This window comes from Ammospiza caudacuta, chromosome 4, assembly GCF_027887145.1.
Source record: "Ammospiza caudacuta isolate bAmmCau1 chromosome 4, bAmmCau1.pri, whole genome shotgun sequence".
Taxonomy (NCBI): Eukaryota; Metazoa; Chordata; class Aves; order Passeriformes; family Passerellidae; genus Ammospiza; species Ammospiza caudacuta.
Genome location: NC_080596.1, coordinates 42,789,080 through 42,811,271, shown reverse-complemented (window position 1 = coordinate 42,811,271; position 22,192 = coordinate 42,789,080). Strand labels below are relative to the sequence as shown.

General features: G+C 37.3%; 1 protein-coding gene across 1 annotated transcript in view; it reads left to right on the top strand.

Moving 5' to 3' along the window:
- The window catches only part of VEGFC (vascular endothelial growth factor C), a 68,248-nt gene that overhangs the window by 28,174 nt on the left and 17,882 nt on the right, over positions 1 to 22,192 (top strand). The window lies entirely within an intron of this gene.

Here is a 22,192-nt window from a genome sequence, read left to right as displayed (position 1 = left end):
AAACCTGAATGTAAAGACTGAAAGACATAAATATGTCTTCTCGTCACCATCTGTCCATAAGTTGCTCCTCTGCTGATTAGGTAGAAGATCAACTTTCCTTTGAAGGTTAATGCTCTATTTAATGGAAAACTATTTCCTTCTCCACAGGCTGGATTAAATCCTCCCGTGTAGTTTGAGTAGACTTCAGAAATATTTGCTCTCTAGTGGTTTGCTCTAGCCCCAGTACTGAAAATTGTGATAAGCCCTTAACAGAAGCTTGCTGGACAATCTGTTCTGCTTCATTCTTTCTTTGTCAGATGGGAGAGTTAAAGCACGTTTTTTTCTCAGCACTAATGTCCCATTCATTGGGTGGTCGGAGCGTGAGAGGCCAAGTCCTACTCATCTTTCTGTGGTTAACGTTCTTTCCACTGCCTTTATTCTTTTTATTCTTGTCACTATCCAGTTGCAGTGGATTGTCTGTTTAAAAACAACACGTGCTGTAGTAGAGATAATGATGCACAAGTTGGCATCTATTGCAGATTGAGCTTTGAAAAAAAAAGCAGTACTTGCTGATACTCTGATTTACTGGTACCATGTCTCATGCTCTCTGTGGAAGTCACTTGTTAAAAAAAAATGAAAGAAACAAACAAAACCCCCATAAAACAACAACAACAAGACCAAAATCCACCCCCATCTGTAAAAGCTAAACTAGATAAATTTGTGTCTGGTACATAATTTGAACTGATTAGAAGATAGAGTGCTGGATTTAGAGCTGTACCACTTTTCATAAGCTAGCAATCTGGTCTAGGAAGGGAAAAACAGCTTTATATTTATAAGGACATAAGGTAGATTTATTGGATTTTGTGTTTTTGGTGATTGATGTAGTACATAGACATAATAAGTGCCAGCTGTTACTTCTCTGTAAATCAGAAACAAAAATATTTCCTTTTATTTCAGTGTGAACTATCTGGCTTGCTTGAATTCCTTTTTAATTCAAAGGACTTTGTATTTGCAGTTACAAATTAGAAATATATCTACGCAAACAAATTAGAAACATTGCACTATAATACTATAATGGAACCTGAGAGCAGCATCCCAAATGTGTATTGTCAGGGTTTATTATCCTTCATGAGCTAGATCAAAAGTATTTTTCCATTTCTGCTTCAGAAATACGTATTTCTGTCTTTTTCCATTAAAGCTGATGTGGATTTGGCTGCTCACATCCCTTGGTACTCTAGCTGTATATGGAAGCGTTGTGTTTTTGTTAATGGAACTGAGACAGACTTTACTATTCTGTTCCTTTTAATTCCTTTAAACTTTGAAAGTTCCTGCTTTGTTAGGAACTGTTAAATAACAGATTTACATATTTGGCGTGAAAAAATTCAGAGTTTTGATGTGCTGTCAGAACTACATGCTACAAGTAGTTGTTGTAAAGTCATGATTTATCTGGTCTCTTTAGCCCTTAAGGAGACTGCATTTCCATACTCTTCAGTTTTCTGTAACTAATTGACATGTTGATAGATGTCATGTGTGACATAACAGGATCTAAAAATAAAGTCTTGTGTTTGCGTAGCATAAAGGGTTGTGAACTATGTAAAATGGAAGAAAGTTAAGTTGAAATAAAACAATTGCTCAATATGCATAGTCATGTAATGCAAGAAGCACATTCCTGCAGCTTGTTAATAAATTCAATAAATGGGAGTTATCAACGGCTTGTATCTGCCTCTGTTGTTATCCAAATGAACAAATGGTCCATGGTGACCTTTGATAGTTCATTTTAATTATATTTCTAGTGGCTGTTTAGGGTTCTCAGACAGGTTTAGTTAATTAAAAAAATATTCTCCCTGACATTCTTATAGATAATGAGTGTCTTAGAGTGTTTCTCAACCTTCAGCTTTTGCCTTTCTAAATGAAACCATGCTGCTGCTTGGTTCATGTGTATGACAAGTGGCATCAGTTTCCTTAAACAGCTTGCTGTGGTCCCCTGATGTTCAGTGCTTAGGCCCAATCCTGCTAACTTGTATGTGCTTCATATGGTGAAAGATTTACTGAACCCTAAACTCCAGATGGGGAGAGGTTACAGATGGTAAAAAGTGGCTACTTTTTGTTTGCACCTGAATTTTTCTGTTTTAGAGTATATGAAAAAAAAATCTTGCTTTTGTTGTTATTTGTATCTTTATAATGTTCTGAAGTTTAAATAGAAATTAACTAAAGCATTTTTGTTTCTGGAAACACACAAAATTATCATTTGCTTTTAAATTTGACATGCCAGCATTTCAGATGTATTTTATTCTTTCATTTGCATCTGTTTACTCTTTAAAAAGATTATTAGATGTCAAAATACAGAGGTGCTACCACTTAGAGATGTCAGATGAAACTTTGTTGTTTTAGGACCTGTGCTTTTCAGAAATGTGTTTCCCTAATTTGACCCTCAGTAACCCTTGAGAGACTTGAGCACAAGTTACAAACGAATTACATTAATTGCTTTACTGGAACTTGCTAGGCATTTTCTGTTTATACATTAATGTAATATAAATATATCTCAGGCAACAAAAGCCCTTGGGGCAAATTTATGTCCTGAGTAACCCTGTTCTAGTGACCTCAACAGAATTACTCAAAGTCAAGACAGAATTTAAATTGGAAGACCAGATCTTCAGCTGCTCTTAATAGTCTCAACTCCACTAAAATCAGTGTAGCTGTGGCCACAAGAGCCAGAAATGGCTCCTTCAATTATGGGGGTTTTTTTATTTGTAAGCACTTCTAGCAAAGGGGTTGGGCTGCCTTTTCATTCCAGATTTGAAAAGGAGCAGAACTTAGCTATAGAAACAATTTTGATTTTAGTCTAGCAATTTTATAATATACACAACCTTTTTTTGTCTGCATTTTGGAAAAAGCCTTCATGAAATAGTGAGCAACACAGCCTCTTTTGGTTGTGCATTTTTGGTTTTTCTATGCCATTTTCTCTGCTATGATCTTGCTTCTAAAAACGTTTGTCTAACCAAGCAATATATAGGAAGTTATACCCAACAGTTACATGTGTTAAGAGTGTGTATAAATATAGGAATAGTCACCTAGTAATAGAAAGCTTTTTTCAAAAATAAATTTAAAATGAAGTCTAGTCTGAACTCCTGCCCTACAAATGTTTATATCACTTTGTTTTCTCCTTGGGGATTATATTCTTGGTTTAATTAAAAAAGATGTGCTCAGAATTAAGTCTGGATGAAAGAAGATTCTCAACTGGAAATTTGGATTGTGAGTATTTTGTTTAGGAGGAACCACAAGTCATCTATATTTTTTTACAATATTATAGCAGTAACCCATCAGTGGGAGTTGTTTGGTGGAGTTTTCATTCAGTAGTCAACATTAACACTTTTTTTCCAGCACATTGAATTGTGTGTCTATTCCTTCTCTCAGAGGTTTTTTGTACTAACTGTAGGGGTCAATAACATCTTGTTTTTTCAAGTGACCTCCGTTTGCTAAACAAATATTAAGTTACCATCAGTCAATTGGCTTGCTGGAAGAGAAACTGCATACACTTCTTATAAATGGTAGCCTGTATTATTCTCTAAAGCTCTTCTGCAGGCTTAGCCAAGGAAGTGGAAGTGTAGTTCAAGATGTGAGGCTGTTGATCCTCACTGTTGATTAATGTTTCAGTGTCTTGCTGGTCAGTATCCTCAGCAGAACTGAGGCCCTGCTGATTTTTTTGTCTCAGGAAATGTTTTCTGTCAAGGCCTCTTGTCCATCAAGGGAATCAGCTGCACCTCCCAGCTAGGGTGCCCATGTTCTGATCCAGAGTGCATCCTGTGCCAAATGAAATCGAGTTAGGCAGTCTCAGGACTGCAATCTTTAGATATTCCTAGGGTAACTTTTAAAGGAGGTGGTTGGAGTCTCAGTGCAGGATAGCTGTACTTATGTGGCTGTTTGCTCAGTTCCAGGTAATATTTTCAGTATTCTGTTCTGGTCTTTAAACTCACTGTGTTAGATGAAATTTTATCTTTGTTTGGCTAGGATAAAACCTTTCCTCCCATTGCCTACATATGTGATACTGATTGAACATGTTACTGCATAGACTTCCATGGGTTTTTCATAATTTTAATTTGCAGCAGTACAGCTTCTCCCAAAGTAGCAGTGCTAATTTGAAAGTGTGACAGCTGACAGACAAACTCTGTGAGATTGTGTGTAGGTACTTTTTAATTAATGTTTTGTTGCTGGAGTTGAGAGGGATTGCCACAGATTTTAAAGAGAAGGAAAAAATTTGTTGGAAGAAAACAAGCAAAATTTGGATGACAGACAGAAAAGTACTACCAGCAGATGGTCAAATCTGAGGAAGAACAACTCCAAAACAAAACATAAATCTTCTGGTTTATAGACTGTCAGAGAAGAATTGCCTGCAGAGAGATGCACACAGCATAGGAATCAATCAGGAGGAGACAGACCTCTGCATGCAGACCCATCAATAAGGCATTGTTGGAACAACTATGATGGATGGATGTAGGAAGACTGGCAGAGAAGAGAGGAATGGGAGTTTTCCTTTGCAAGTAGAAGCAGTTTGAGTGGATGGGTTTCTTGTTGATCAGGATTGGAGGAGGGGCAGGAATGAGTGACATAATGGTGAGCCTATTTTAAGGATCACTTGCTTAGTGTGGGAATAGGACAATGTCATATTTAGGCAGCTCTGAGACCCTTGTTCTTGGGATAGATTTTAGCCTCCCTCCTGCCTTCTGGAAGGGCCACACATTAAAGCAGCCCAGGATGTTTCTGGAGACTGTCAAAAGGACACTAATGAGGGTGCAATGTATCTGAGTGAGAGTCCTCACAAATTAAGATCTGGCCAAGAAGGCAATAATCAAAGACAGCCTTGGCTTGTAGCAACTATGAATTACTGAAGCTCATGTGAGGAATTCAAGTAGCTGAGTATCATCCTGCCCTTAAAAAGAGCCAACTTTGGGTTTAATTAGAGAACTGGTAAATGGATATTTTTGGAGTTAGACTGTGCATGCCAAGAGTAAATCATGCTTGACAAATCTAATTTTCTAATGAAATTATTAGGTTTGTGGATGAGAGCCCTCTCCTGGGATTTGTCCTGTTTTACTACAGTCACAGATTCACATGTTATTCTGAGTTGGAAGGGACCCACAGGGATTGAGTCCAGCTCTTAATGAACTCAATAATGAATGACCCAGGTATCAAACCCATAACCTTGGTGTTACTGTGCTCTAACCATGTTTTTATACCTTTGAGAGTTACAGGAGAAGAGGGTACATGCTGGTGAGACAGAGCCCACCTTCATATGGTTTTTGTATAGCAACGAACTGGAGGTGTTGAGGCAGTGGAGCTGATAGACTTCCGTGCAGGCTTGCCATTCAGATGGACTCAGGTACACTGGAAAAATCAACTGACTGGAATCTGATGAGATTCAATAAAGACAAGTGCAAGTCTTTAACCTGGGATGGAAGTGCTCCTTGCAGTGATAGGGACTGAGGCTCAGTGGTTGGGAAGCAGCTCTGTGGGAAAGGACTTAGGGTTCCTGGTGGAAGCTGAACACCAGCCATGCAGGCTGATAGTGTCCTGGGCTCCCTCAAGAGGAGTCTGGCCACTAAATTGAGCCAAGTGGTTGTCCTCTTCTTGACTGTTAAACCGCATGTGGAATATTGTACTTGGTTTTCAGCAAAAAGAAAACAAAACAACAAGAAAGATGTTAATAAACTTGACTGAGTCGAGCAGTGGGCCACCAAGATGGGCTGGAACATCTGCCCTATGAGAAGGGTCTGAGAGGACGGCACCAAATAGTGGTCTTCCACTTACAGGTTACTTCAGCTATGGAACTAGGCTTTTCACTGAGGTGCACAGGCTTAGAACCAGAGACAATTATCGTATTTTGAAGCAGGAGAGGCTTCCAAAGGATATAATAAGAAAATATATTTTCTATGGGGATGATTAAGCAATAGAACTAGTTTTTTAGAGACATTCTGAATTTTTTTGTCTTTGGAAGTTTGATTGGGATGTTGACTAGATGACTATTGGGGATCTTTCCAATATGTTATTCTAGGAGGATTAGAAAGTAAAAAGTACTAGTTGGCCATAAGAAAGCAAACAAAACAAAAAAAAAAAAAGAATATTCCCCCCGCCCAAAAAAAAACCCCACCAAAACAACAAAAAACCTACACACATTCCCCCCTCCTGACAAGACTCATAAATCTGGAAGACTTTTAAATTAAAATTATATTTCTAAGTTTTTAAGTCTTCCCTTACTTTCAAAAATACTGCCATGTGACCCAGTAATATATCTAAATCATGAAAATCAGAGTCACTAATATACCAGTGATAAATCTGAAGTCATGAAAGAACACACATATAACTATATGTCATTTATACCTTTGCTGGATTTGACTATATTGAATTGTCTTTTTAATTTTTATTTGAAAAAATCATAAGCCTCTTTTTAGAATAATGTGCCATATTTTCTGTCTGACAGTGCATTTTCTGACATCTGTTTCTATCTAGAATAGCTCATGCTTTCTGAAAATTGGATTAAGTATAAATCCTGAGGCAATCACTTCAAATATAATGGCAAATCGACATCTTTTTGATATACTATACCTTCTGATTCAGGATATGATACCAAGTGTAACTTCTACCTTTTATTAGCAGATGTAAGGCCTTTTGCCAGGAATATTGGTATAGTCAGTTAAAGATTGCTTTCTGTTTGTTTTTCCCAGAAGTTCTTTGGCTTTAAATTTGGAGGTACTGCTTAACAGGTATAATTCTGCATGCTAGCCAACTGTTTGCCTGACATGGCTATCTCAGTGAATTCACATGGGGCTTCAGTGTGTACCTGCATTGGGAAAGCTCTAAGAACTGAAGACTTACTGCTTCCTTTTCCATGTGTTTGCTGCAGTTTCTGTGGGATTTTGTACTAAAGTGATTACTATGTGCTTTTTGTACTAATTTTGTACAGGGAGAGTATAATGAAATGTTGCTGTTCATATAAGGAATGTCTGTGTGCTCTTCAAAAGTACCTTCAGGTGTGTTTAGCCCTGAGAAGGATCACTTAGCCTTTCCCTAAGAAGGGTGCTGAGTCTGCCAGCACTGGAGTCTATCTGTGGGCAGAATCAGTAAGCACAAATAGCTTTGACAGTCAGAGCTGGGAGACTTTAGTACCTGTGTCATTTGGTCTTAAAGATGGTGGGGAGAAGTTTTAGGCAGCTCATGTAAGGAATGCTCAAGGAAATGTTGGCATTGAGCTCAGGAAGCCAGCCACATGTGGCTGCAGAGAACAGGGATCCATCCTTAAATGTTGAGTATTTGTTGGAAATCTGAAAAAGGCCAAGAATGGAAAGTATGTATCTGGACACTTCAGAGAATTATTTTCTGTTCTGTGTGCGGGCTGCAAAGTAACATGACTTAGTGCAGGCTTTACTGAAAGAAGGTCAAAATAAGACAGACAAGAATTTCAATTCAGAGAAAAGATGTGGTTTTGAGTTCAGTTTGAAAACATGCACTTATTGGCTGGGTAACATGAACTTTGTTACCTTCCAAAATTTGGATTGACCAGTTCTAATTCATACTTTCCATGTGTGTGCTTCATGTTGCTTACAGAGAGGATAGTGAGTTAACATGGCTTTTCTGTAAATTCCAGCAGTCTAGACTTTAAACTGCATCTCTCTGCTGGGTTATCCAGCCTCCCTTACATGATGGGACAGAGCACTATGATACTGAAGAAGAGTAATAAATCCTTATGCAAAGCCCACAGGCTGATCTGTACTGATCTGTACCTCATCTGGAAATTAGCAGTGCTCTTCACTGTAGCTGTATATGCCAGGGCAAAAAGAGTACAATGGCTGGTGCTGGAGCCCCAGAAGGTAGCTGCTGTTTCTGCATATGAGGCTAGCACCTGGTGACTGTAGCAGTGTCCTAAACCTACCGAGTCTGCATCCCTTTTTGTCAGTGGGAGTTAAGTGCTCTTTTGCATTTAAAGTAAATAGCTGATACAATCTTCTGACTAGCATGTGCCTTTCAAGCATGACAAATCCCAGCTTGTATGTCATTTGGCAGTGACTGCTTCCAACTCTGTGGGAACATAAGGTAACCTTGAAAGTGGATGCCATTAAATAGTATTCTTATCACTCCTATAGTGATGTCACAGAAACTGCAAACCTTGAGCGGCAATTATATATTTGCTGCTGCTTGCAACTCACTAGAGACTTTTTAACTAAATGAATATGCTTTACCCACTGTCACTTTAGTTTATGCTTCTGGTCCTCAGGTAAGCAATTCTTCATCTTTTCTCTGCTGCTCAATAAATTTTGTTAATAAATTACAGTAAAATGCTATTGAAAGCACATTGGAATATTGGCCTCTCATAAGACAAAAATCAGTGAACTCAGTTTCTTGGTCTTTGGCTCACAGTTGACATATTGCTCAGAAGTCAGAAATTAATATTTAGAATTGAGGCTAGCAGAAACATTTGAAGTTACCCAAAGACCTATATGAGCTCGGGCTTGGGTGGAAACAAAGTCTGTAGGTTTAAAAATATAAATGTTTAACATAATAAAAATATTGAGTGCTCACCAGCACATCTTTCTAATCAGTAGAAAAATAAATAGTTAAGTTTTTCTTCACAATGAATCCTCTAACATAAGATTTGCTACGTCTCTATCAAAAGTGTCATGCTGCAAAAATGGAGATGACATCAGTGAGAACAAGAGCATAAATAGCATGACCCAAGGTAGGATTACAAGTGTGAGGGAGTTCAGAGGGTGTGAAACAGTCAAGTAATGTTTCCCTGTGGTAAGACCAGTGAGTACTTGACTTTCTACCTGGACAGCTTTGCTTGGGTTATTTTTGTTATTTTGCTTGAAGTGTTTGCAATGACAGAGGCTAAGTTTGTGACATATAAAGTCTTCCAGAATTAATGTTTTTTTCTTAAATCCAGCAGATAGTTTAGAATCCAGGGGTCAGAGAGTTTGAGGTAGCTACATTTCCACAAAGACCTTGCATGGGGAGGGAGTGTGGAGAAAAGCCCATTTCCTAATAAAAATTTATTTGGTAAATACACAAGTGCAGCAGGGATTTAACATGTATCAATAAATTTGATTAGACTAAACTGTAGCCCAATGAAGCTGCTTGGCTTTGTTGTGATATGAGATGCATGGGGAAGTTACTGAGCTGTAAATTATATGTGCTGTCCTGTAGTTTCACTGATCTGTTTTCACTTTCCAGGGAGTCCATGTGCCATAGGCTTTACTTTGGGAGGTGTTAGGAGTCAATCAAGGCTTTGGCAAGGGTTGCACCAGATGTATCTCATGTTCATGGCATTTCTTAAGGAAGGAAAGACTCCATCTAGGTGAGCTTTGTGGATTGTAGTAGAGAGCAAACTTGAGCCCTCAGGCCCCTTGGTTATGGGTCCGCCCAATGTCAATGGTGCCCAGAGCAGGATGAGCACACACACTTGTCACAGCATTTTGTCAGTACCCTCAGCTCCTCTTTAATGTCTCTGAGACATAATTACTGGTTTTGTTGCTTTGGAGGGTCCATCAGTTCAGAGAAACTTGGGGGTTTTTGGGGTTTTGAGTGTATTTTTGATTTTAAATTGTCAAAGTATGTGCTTCAACCCCTTGGAAAGGTCTTTGTGTAGTGTGATACTGCAGGTTGCATGCTCCAGGAGGTGACAAAAAGGGTTTTTTCTTGCTAGAGCAGCTGGGATGCTCTGGGGACAAGCTCATGGTGTTTTGTTTTGTGCTGTTAGAATCAGGCACTGGAGTGAACTGTCTTGTCAGCTGTGTCTGGGTTTCCTCATGTGTTCAGTTTGGATGAGGAAGAGACCAACAGGCCTGAACTGACAACATAGAAACACCCTTGTCTTTCAGTTGTACAGCTGGTCTGATAAAAAATGAGGGCATGCACTTTTTCTAGACTTTAGTGTTTGTATAATGATGGAAAAATGTTTCATGGACATATGTTGTGGAGTAAACTAGGAAGACTGCAAAGCAACCTGATGTAAACATGTAAAAAAATGGAATTGGGAATTAATAATACAAACATGCTGTGGCAAGCAAAAATGTTTAGAGAAGTCAACAAAAGCTATTACATCATGAAAAAATCACCAGATTGCTTTAATAAGGACCTGAAATGTAACCGAGTAGGAAACATGCTGTCTTTGTTTTAGCAGAATGGCTGATACGGTAGTTATGTCAGTAGGTTTAGAAAGCAAATTAGAATGTTTGAATTGAAAATTATAGCAGCAGTAAGACAAAGATGGGCTTCCAGGTAACTATTATTTAAAGTCCAATAGTGGTGACTGTGGAAGAGCCAAAAAAAGAAAAGGATTAAAAACAGAAGCTGCATTTTAGGGCTTTGGAATGTTAAAAGTCTTAAAAAGCTCAACATGATATTTAGGGCTGGTAAAACTACAGATACTGTAACTGTAGGGACTGAAGCATATTACACACAGAGATGTATGGATGCAGTAGTTAAGCTAGGAGGCTGAATCCTGTAATCCTCACTAAACAAAAATCCCATTGAAGTCAGTAGAAGATTTGCGTGAACAAGGAATGTATAACCAGGCAATTAGAGACAAAGTTGCAGCCTGACCTTGACTGGGCCTTTGTGCCTGTGATTAGCTGTACCCAGAGCATCTGGGCACATTTGTTTAAAGGCACAGTCAATTTTAATGGCAGCTCAAAAAAGAAATACAATTATGCCATAGTTTAAGTTCTAATGGATCCAAATGACGAATGCAAATAATTGCAAAGAGACATATTAAGGCAACACTTCTGTAATCTAAGTCTTTTGAAACAGCAAGTTCTGTGTTCTTTGTTCCTTTCCTTCTCAGGAAAAAACAGGAATTTAATAGATACTGTTCAAGTTTTGGCACTTATAATTGAAAGGCAGCTATTTGACTTCTCTTAAATGTAAAAGAACATGGGAGATTATTGTGTGAGATATCAGAAATATCCTCCAGTTAAATTAATAAAAATATCTAATAACATTTGCCTTACATGTTTATAAAGTTAAAATTATAATTGCTCTCCAAATCATTTTAGAACTATTTCAGCGTGAAACAAAATGTTCTTAAAATTCATCCATTTACATTTTTCCTGCTTTTGTGATCCTAGTTCAAATAAATTTGAAAATCAACAAAACACTTTCTTTTGAAGCAAAATTTAATTCAGAAATGTCATCCTCACTGCCAGTTACTCTAATGAGACATGTGTTCCTTGTGTCGGAATCTACTTTGTTTGAAAAGAACTGTTCTTAAAGCATTAAGGAAATTGCAGTTCCCAGTAAAAGAAATGTTAGAAACATACAAGAACAAACAGAAATTGTTTCATGGTCTGGTCCTGTAAATGGTGACCTCAGTGACTACAATGGGCTCTTGGTATTACTAAGTGTGTGTCCAAAATTCCAGTGTCCAGGACTGCAATCCTGTAAATACATGTGTATGCTTTGTGGTACGTGCCATAAGCTATTGGGGAAAAAAGTCAAAGGAATTCTTCTACTGCATTATTTTTGTGTGCACATAATTCCATCATGGTTTTATATGAAAACCACTATAAGTAATCTTTCCAGGAGGAGATTTAGGAAGTAGTTTCTTTAGTCTTTAGGAAGTAGTTTCATATGCTTTGAGAGGCAATTCCTGAAAGGTTGCCAGTAGTGCTGGAGAATTTGAAATTTCTCTCTGCATAAGTTCTCCTGCTTTGACGTTTTCTCCTGCTAAAATCTAAGAAAACCTCTAGAACCTTTGATTTTGAAGATAATGAAAATTATAGGATCTATTTTTTTTTTTTTTTCAGAAAGTTGAGAGCCTTTTGTTGGGTTTTTTTCTGCTTTTTGTATCAGAATCTGTCAACTCAAGATGTGCACCTTTCCTGCTGAAAAATAAAATCTCAGGGTGCTCCAAGCTGGAGATGGGTGTTACACAGTCATAGTACCAACACACTTTTACTCCCTTACCTCTTCTCCTGTTCCTGTTTTCAGGTCACAAATCTGACTGGGTTTCTTTACCTAAAGTTCTTCTGTTCAAGACTTTGTGACCAAGTAACTACAAAATGCAATGACACAAACCCATTCTTTTAAATTAAAAAATTGTTTACTTCTAAGAGCAGATGAAAAGATTAACCTTGGTAAATATTTCAGTATAACAGTGGGGCTTATGCCTATGCTTAGCCTAATTTTAAACATCTTCCTTACATCTTCCCAGAGACCTGGAATAACTAGAGCCTCTTTCTCCTGCTCTCTGTATTCTTCCTTTTAATATATATAATCCATATTAATCTATTTTTCATTAGTTTCTGGGCCTGGATAAGAATGGAGGCAGCTCAACAAGGTGGTATAGGACAAGTTTCAGCTAATGGCAATTATGATGGATTACAAGATGCAATATTGTATCTTCCATCAGGGGTTATATGTCTTGCCATTCAATGCAAGTTGAGTCCTCAGGGCATGCTTCTTGCAATAACTTCATTCTGGAGTCAAGCCTCATTCAAAAACTCTTCTGATAGCATACTGTGTTCAGCATTGGATTACTCTATGTCCTGTCAGTGTAAATTAGGATCTGTTTTAATACTGCTGATGTTCCCTGATCCTTTTTAAGTAACATTGCTGTACAATACGCTATTCAGAATAATTTAAGCCAAAAATAATGGGCAACATACATTTCTCCTGATTTAGTTGCATGAAAGGGAATTGTGACCAAGTTTCAATTTAATTCTTGGATTTGCCATTCTCAGGGTTTCATTTGCCTTTCCCTATCTCTCATGCCTTGCTGGCAAATCTCTTAATACCTGTCAGGTTTTACATGGTACAGTAAGCTTTCTCATTTAGTGGTACAAAAGCATGATTTCTCTTCTTGCAATCAAAGACCCTTGTTGTTTCTTATTTTTACTTTTTCTTCCCCATCATTCAGAACAGGTGTGACAGCTCCACAAAACTACTGATTTTTACTATACTGTAGTTTGCAATGAAGTTTGGCAAACAGGGAAAGCAAAAAGGAAAAGAAAAGTATTACAGGCTCAATGTCTAAACAAATGGGTTTGTCTCTGCATAACTTATCTGTTACAGATGTCAAGTTGTGGTCCAAAGGATGTTTCACACAGAATTCAGAGTAGAACAAATTTCCAACACAAATTATCAGGTTAGGCACAAGTAGGTTGTGGGTAGCTCATCCTCTGAATTGTGTAACTACTCAGGCTAAAAAAATTCAGATTATCTGTTTCTTTTTGCCTGGATTAGCAGAGATCCTTTACATAAAGTATTTAAGTAATAGCTTGATAAAAAAATAAAAGCATCTTCTGGTACTTTTTTTATTAATGAAATCTCACAATTTAATAGCTTCATTTCCAAAACCTGTCTGATATGTTAGTCTGGTGTGTTACTTTGGCTTATTAAATAGGCTTGTGTCAAATTAACTGAAAAAACATGATGCTAAATAGCATAAGCCAATAATAATATAATTTTAATGACATATACATCGAAACCCTAAAATGAAATAAAATGCGCAGGCTTCTGAGCCTCTTTATTTGTTTCCTCTTTCATAGATACAGAAACTAAGATTTTTTAAATAGAATTGTTGTGTTATTACTTGCTCACTTTTCTTTAGTTATTTTTGAATTTTAACTAGTGTGTTGTGTTTGTGGCTGGAATTTTTTTTGTAATAGTGACAAAGTAGGTGGTCTTGTAATTAATATTTCTGTACAGATCTGTAAACTGTGCAAGATTTGTTTAACAAAACAGAAATCATGGTCTTTTTAGATTAAGACATTTGTTTAGGAATAAAGTTCAAGTTTGTCTTTGAAATTCAATGATGTAGTTTCATGGCCTGTGAAATTATTTGTTTTATGAACCATTTTAAAAGTATAACTAATTCAAGAAATTTCTGTGACCTGTTGCTAAATAATTAGACTATGGATTAATTATATTTTCTCAGTGTTTCAAATAGTGATTTTAAAAACTTGGTGAAAAGGCAAGTTACTTAGTAGTGAGAGAAATTATTCAACAATAAGACACAGTGTGTTCATGTAATATTTCCCTCCTATAAATGACTGCATTTTCAAAAATTCAAGAATAAGCAAAGGTGTTGAATTATAAAACTAAATAGTCTCATCACAGTGAGAACCTATGTGTTCAGTTTAACTCAGAAATGTTATTACAAATGTGCAATTTATTATTCCTGCCCTTAGTGCAACCTTCATTTATGAATGATTGTCCTGCAGAATAGAAAACATGATGTAAAAACTACCCGCTGCCTTCTTGAAGGCAGTCCCTTGATACACAGCCAGAGCTCCTACTCACTGACTAATTGGGATCTGGGATGTGTTCATGTAGAGCAGGTACTGTGCTCAGACGGTGTCTCAGAATGTGCTGGCATTCAAATTGAAATTAATTAGAATTAATTTAAAATTAATTTACCCCTTACCTCCCCACTTAGTAACCCTTCATTTGATACTGAGAAAGATTTTAATTCTCACTGCCAGTGTTACACTTGCTGAGGATTGCAGCTCATTGCAGTGCTAGCATGTTAATAATTTTCTTCAAAAAAAGACTCTATATTTGGTTTTTTTTGACAAAGCTAATAATAGTTGTTAATAAAAGCAATACCGGTGAAAGCTAAGCAAAGACTGAGAATAAGCAACCTTCTTTGAATGGCCTGATAGTTTTTTCTGTTGTACTGATTTTGATGGAATACATGTGACTGCTGAAAGGAAAACAAGGTTACAGAGTATTTTGAAAAAAACAGCAATATTCAGCCCATATAAGAAAAAAAAAAAAGCTTAACTGACATTTTATCTTTTTCCGAGAGAGTAAGGTATTTTAATGACGAAGATTTCTAGCAGGAGTGCAAGTTTTTCTTTTCAGAATTGTGTGCTTTGCTTCTCTCAATGTTAGTTAAAAGTTGCTTAAAAGCATTCAAAATGAACATATTGTTTTTATAATGTGTCAGATTCTGCAGAGCTGCCATGTGACAGCCACCCAGAAGTCTTGTAGAGGCAGCGCACGCAATCAGCACCAGAACCTGGCTGGGCTGCAGAGCGTTGCGGAGGGTGCTGGCATTCTCATTCTGTTAGCTCTGTCCTTCCTGGCAGGGGTCTGTGCCTGTTCATCACCTTGATGTCCCAGCAGTCATCACAGTGTTGTCCTTTATTTTCCCTTTACAAATGTTTTTTTCTTACAAAGAGCTTCCCCTTTCTTCTGGTCGTGCATCTGGACGTGCATGATGCTGCACACATTTGTCACCACTCAGTCACTGGAGCTGCTGGTGACCAAGAGAGTAATGCACAAATCTCATCTGGTACTGATTGCACTGCCTGATGTTGCCAAGGTTTAATCAGATGTAAGCCTTTCAGCAGCAATAATCCAAATCCTTATTGATTCCAAATCTATCTGTAATGCTAGCTGGAAGCTTCAGTACAAGCCTTAGAATCAATTAAACAATGCAGATGAAGCTGCTCTTAGACAGCAAAGGGTTATCCACATATTTGCAGCCTTTGACCTTTTTTGAAAGATCAGGCTGAAGTGTGTGAGAACAAAACCTTTCCTGTTACTATAATCTAGTTGTGAAATTTCTTCCAAAATAGGAGTCTAGCTAAGGTGCCACAAATCCTTGTTCTGAAAACTGCTCTCTGTTATAGTCAGGAATGGTATTGATTGCCCAAGTTTGTAGAAACCTGTGAGAACAAGCTGTCCAAAATGAGTTTCTAAAGCAATCAGGCAGCAGCCTACAGTGCTGCTCTAGAAAGCAACTAGATTTTTTTTTTTCTTTTCTCTCTGCATCCCAGGGAACTCAGATAAAAAAAAGGGTATTGTCATAAGTAATTCCCATTGAATATAAAAGTACCTGCATTTTTTAGTGAAGGTTGAGAACCACTGAGGAATGCAGGTACTTGAAGAATAAGTACCAGCCAAGAAGCATGTTTCAGAACCTCAGCAACAGCTAAATGTTTGACTAAAGGACTTAATGTAAGTACCCTTTTGCAAATCTATAAACTTAGGTATTGTTCCAGCATTGCCTAAGAATATCTAAATAAAATATTGCCATAAAAATGCTGACATGCATAAAATTTAATTTCCCTTAACATGGAAATTTTGCATTACTCATTACCTTAGCCTAAATACTTGTACTTATGAACTGGAGAAGCAATATTAAGTAGTATAAACTTAGGATGATTTTCTAGCAGTTTATGATCTTCCTCTCAAAAAAATGGTCAAAACAAGAGAAAAAATACATTATATATAATATAGAAGTGACACTTCTCTAGTCTTAACTTTATCCTTATAGCCTTTGTCTTTTTCTTCCTTCTTACAAATTCTTTTGAATTTCTTCCCAAAAAGAAATTTATTTTTCCTTGCCTATCTAGTTTGTACATTCCTTACTCCTCCCATTTATTTGTTTTCTTGTCCTGATGTTTTTCTCAGTATTTAAAATTTCATAGTGAGTAGAAATCACTTAAAGCAAAATATAGTCCAGACTGATTTATTTATTAATTTATTTTCTTCTTTGATTCTTACTTTTTATGTTTGTCTGATGTGCTTTGTAAGCTCTTTGGAGCAGAGACTGATTCTAATCTCTCTGCTGTTGTCATGATGTTTTGATTTAGTTCATATTAACTGCAGTGGTCTTTCTACTTATTTCTACTTATATCACATCACATCTATTTGAAGTGATGTGAAATAAAATTTATGTTCACTGTTACTGTTTGGCTTCTGTAAGGTCTGTTTTGTTACTGTATTGAATGGTAACTTAAAAGTTCTCAACTACAGTCATCCAAGTTTGCTGGTGACAAATGAGTGTATGGGAGATTCAAATCAGGGCTTTTCTAGTAAGACCATAGAAGTGGGCATAAAAGTTGAATTTAATTCTTAACTATAGCTACAATTTTTATTTTATTTTTTTATTGGCATCAACTTCTAAAAATACTAGCATTGAAATACATGAAAATTGCAATAAATTATTATGCAAGTGAAGTGTTTATAAATACTTCTGTAATATTTCCATTTGCTTACCAGTAATTTCAACATTCAGATTTAAGTACTTGATTTTAACCCATTTCACTCAATCAATAAATGCAGAATATAAGCATCTTAAAACAGAGGGGTTTATAGACAGCATTTTCCTCTTCAGAATTGTCCACAAAATCCTTGAAAATTAAATGAGCTGACAGCTGTAGTCAGGACAGATACATAAGGTACCATTATAGCATATTGCACCATCAATTATGTGTCAAGCATGCTGCCAAATATTAAGTGTTCTGACCTTTGTTATTAATAATAGAGGCAAGCACTGGGGACATATGAAAGATAAGTAATGTAATGCATGGAAAATCTGTTATACATTTGACTTTGTTAATGGATATAGAGCCTATTTGGTGTCCTGCCCTTTTCCTTGCAAGCCGTAATTTTATGAAAAACTGGGCATACCATGTAATGGAAAGCCACGTTGTGAAAAACATACTTTGATAGAATGAAATATTCTGAAGTTAAATAATAGCAAGAGAGCACTTGTCATCAAGCTTTGCACCTTTATTTATATGTATTTGTCACTTCCCCCGTTCCTCATAAAAAATGTGAAATTATTGAAATGGAGAAGTGTAACTTTATTGTATTCTCCATTCACATTTGTATTTTTAGGTTATTTTGCTTAATATCGCCTATCATCTTGTAGTGTTTGGCTAGTCAAAGGTTTAATCAGTGTCTTTCTCTAGAATACACCTTCTAGCCTTTTCAGATGTTCATGCAGGACAACACTGATAATAGCTAAAATTGACAAAAAAATAGTAGAATGGTCAACCAGAGTGGATAAACACTTATGAAGGGAGTGGTCCTGGTTAAAAAAAAAAGTTCAAACCCCAATTCCTTAACTGACTTGAAAATGCCAAGAATATAGAAAAGCCTGGGATAGAGAAAACTCCTTCCTGTGCAGTCACTCTTGGCTCTATTTCCTGCTAGTAAAACATTAAGCAGTTGGTCCACAATTTCATCAGGAGCGCTCTGTAATTATATGAAAACCAACTGTCTGTTTGAATTTATCAAAAAGTATTCTTCAGTCCTAAAAGTCATAGAATCTCTCTCATTACAACCTGTGATAATGTTCTATTATTTTTTTTTCCTCCCTTTGAACTTCACATTTGGGAATAACTAGCTTGGTGGCAGTAAGTGCAGCTACAAGCCATATTTCTTTCTGAACTTCACTAATCTGCACTTGCATAAGAAGAATGAAAAATGAGAGCTCCTCTAATCTCTAGTACATTTTTGTTGATGGAACTTTCTTTGTGTTGTCATATATTCTAAATGTGTTTAAGTCTCAAAATTGTTTTGCAATGGAAGTCCAGTGTCCCACACTACAAGCCAATGCACAATTTAAAAAGAGCAAAGAATAAAAGATATGGACCAAGACAGTATATTTTTGTCAAATTACAAAAATTTGCACAAAATCAAAATCTTTCCAGACCACTATTATATTTACAGAAGCAGATTCATTCTTCCCTTAAAAAGTATGAAACTCTAACAATCCTTAATGATCTGATGCTTATCCTGTGTGCAGGACACACTCTTGTAATCATCCAGAACTCAACATTTCATTTGATGTTCATGTCAACAAGATGTTTGGCTGTTCTACAAAATTAAGTCACAAGTTCCTTAAACATATGTTCTTCTAAACAGTTTTCCACAGATGAGAGTAATATGAGAGTAATTTGCTGCAGCTAAAAAATACATAGATGTATAGGAAGAGACTGTTGATCTGTATTTCAAGGTAGCACTGTAAGCATATTGAAAAAGCAACATTTCAAGGGAGTTTTTTTGTTGTTTTGGTTTTGTGTGTTTGTGTGTTTTTTTAATTGTTTTTTTCCCCTCCCTAATTCTGGGCAATAGATGCAGTGTATATATATGAATTTCCTTCTCCTTTTCTTTCTAAATTGGAAGAAGGGAGAGAACAAAAGTCTTCTGGTGAACAGATTGTTTTTCCATAGTATAAATTTGAATTGAAGCCATCTTTACAAGCAAATTAAGCTAAGCAGAAAATATTTCAGATGCAATAATGATAATTTTTTAAAAGTAATTTTATATGTCTGCTCCAGAAATTGGTTTCGTTTTTGTTTATATTAAGGGAGTACTCAGAGACTCATAGAATGAGCTGAGCTGGAAGGGACCCATCAGGATCATTGAAGTACAGCTCCTGGCTCTGCACACAGCAGACCCAAGAGTCACACCATGTACCTGAGGGCATTGTCCAGACACTCCTTGAATTCAGACAGGCTTAGTGCCGTGACCACTTCCCTGGGCGGCCTGTTCCAGTGCCCAAGTACTCTCTGGGTGAAGAAGCTTTCCCTGAGATCCAAACTAAACCTCTCCTAACTCAGCTTCATGCCATTTCCTCAAATCCTGTCGCTGGTTTTGTGATGAGATCAATGTCTGCCCCTCTGCTTCCCCTCGAGAGGATGTTGAAGACCACAATGATGTCTCCCCTCAGTCTCCTTTAGACTGAACAAACCAAGTGTTCTCAATAACTTCAGACCCTTCACCAGACTTGTGACCCTCCTTTGGATGCTCTCTGATAGTTTGATTTTTTTTTTTAAATTTTTTTTTTTTTTTTGTATTGAGGCGCCCAAAACTGCACACAGTATTCAAGGTGACGCTGCCCTGGTGCAGAGCAGGACAATCCCCTCCCTTGCCCAGCTGGTGATGCATTGCCTGATGTCCCCAGGACAGGGTTGGCCTGCCAGGGCACTGCTGACTCAACTTGACATCAACCAGGACATCCAGGTCCCTTTCCAGAGTGCTGCTCTCCAGCCTCTCCTTCCTTAATCTGTACACACAACCACGACTGCCTTGTCTCAGGTTGTATTCCACATGGCACTATGGCCTGTGGAATATCCAGGGTAAAATAAAACTTTATTATATTTGATACAATGCTTAATTAAAGCCATGAATTTCTTCACATTTTGAGTTTTATTCGTACATATTTAATATATGTGCAAAAAATTTTGTGTCCAGCTGAAAAGACGCAGCTTGATTGCCTGACCAAAGAGGAATTAGTCAGCATGCATTATTTCTAATAATTTCACTTTTCTGCTTCATGCTTGACTTTTTATCAACAAAGTAATACTGAGTTTCATTACTTATTTTCCTGATGCTCTAGGCTGCACTCTGAATATCTGCAACATCAGCAGCCACTGTGATGTTTTGTCTGCTGTGGGCTGTGCAGGCTCAAGGATTCATCAAAGGTGGCAAAGCTTTGGTTGAATTCTTTTTCCATGTTACCCCCATGATCTGCTAGGACTTCCTAGGATCAGCTGCTGGATGGCTAACCACAGGTTTTATTCCTCTGCCTTTTACATAATAGCCTGGCTCCCAGCCTTGTGACAGGATATACACGCTTAGCCATGCCTATTCCCATCACGTGGCAGACGCACATCTGCAACGCTGGCATTGTGCTGGTGCAGCAACTTGCTTCCCATTACTCAAGGGCCATGTGCTGCAGCACCCTCAGGAAACAGTTTGGCAGGGAATGAGGCTGCTCAAACCCTGCACTCCTCACCTCTCAGGAGGTGCAAGCAGTGAGTTGCCAAATTAGTTGCTTGTTAAGCTCGGATTTTTGTCTGTGACCCACTGATTGAGACCCTGAGTGGCATCCTGCAAGGAGAGCAGGGGTGAGGGGGAGTGAAATTCTCTATGTTACCATTAAATTTGAAGTCAAAGCTCTCAGAATCTTCTTGATTCATGTCTTGGGTCAGGGATGGTCCTTCCTATGGTGACAAGGAAAGAGATGAAGGCCTGTATGGGCATATTTCTGAGACAATGTCTTGATTGTTGAAACCTCCCAGGACAGTCATCTGCAAGGACACTGTGGTTAGTGAGGCTTAAGTGAAAACATTTTTTGAACTTCATAACACTTTGTTAAATTAAACTAATTTACAATTGGTATTGGAATAATAGAATCACAGAATGGCCTGAGTTGGAAAGAGCCTTAAGGATCATCTAACTTTTGGCCCCCCACCATGGGCAGGTACATCTTTCACTACACCAGGTTGCTCAGAGTTACATCCAGCCTGCCCTTGAACAGCTCCAAGGATTGGACATCTACAGCTTCTCCGAGTGACCTGGTTCAGTGCTTCATCCTCTTCACAGCTCTGTATATAGCTGTGTTTACAGAAATGAGGTCTGTGAATTGCCTTATCCTGAGGTGTTTCTGCTGTGTTTGACTCCAGATAAGGGGCTAGATGAAATCACATATGCCATTTTATACCCTTGCAGTTGTCCGTGAGACACGGAGCAGTTTTGATTCAGCTGGGCTAGTTCTAAACTACCTGTTTTACTCATGTAATGTTCTAAATCATTGAACTGAAAGAGTTTATTTTTTTGTTAGTGGTGGAGTCATATAAGAAATTGTGAATTTCAGTTCATGTAGCTTCGCATTTCTGCATTTAGATATTTTAGACTCTTAAAGGTTTTTGGAGTAGAGCAACAATTTTGTAGTAAACTGTAGAGAGTCTCCAGCCAGTTGACGGATTTTGTACTAGTTTGTACCTCTGTATTTTGTGTCTCATACTGCCATCTAAGGGCCATGTAGGCTGAGAAGGTGGCTATAGGTTCTTCAGTACTCCTCTTTCTCCATACTGCCTTTCCCTTTGAGAAGTCAGCAATCCATGGATGAGAAATGAACAGGGGAAAAACACCAGTCTTTTGATGCAGTGTGCTTCATCTAAGAGGAACAGAGGAATCTTCCCGATAAGCGATAAAATAGAATGTAAACCTCAGTCATTCAGAAAACTACAGTTGCAATGAGTTTGTGTAAAGGCCAGAGAATAACAAAGCAGGATTACAGGATTTAAGGCTACTTCTGAAACAGAAAGGGAGTGTGAGGTTTACACTCTTCAAGGTACCTAAATCCTCATGTCCTACTGATTTAGGAAGTCGTGCTTTATAATATAATTTGCTTATTAAGATTTTTCCTAGAATGCTACCAAATAATATTATTTAGTTTATTTGTTTGGTGTTTTGTTTGTTTTTTTTGGGTTTGTTTTAACTGGTTTTGCAGTTGTGGGCATTTCTATTTTCTGGGACTAAGAGATTAAATGGTAAATAATTAGTGTTACTTCAGGAGTATATGATATTAAATAATATGAACATCATTTAAGTATTTGGGGGTTCAAGCATTCAAAATTTCATCACAAAAACTTACCTTTCCAGGATAAAAATGCTTTTTTAAAATAAAATA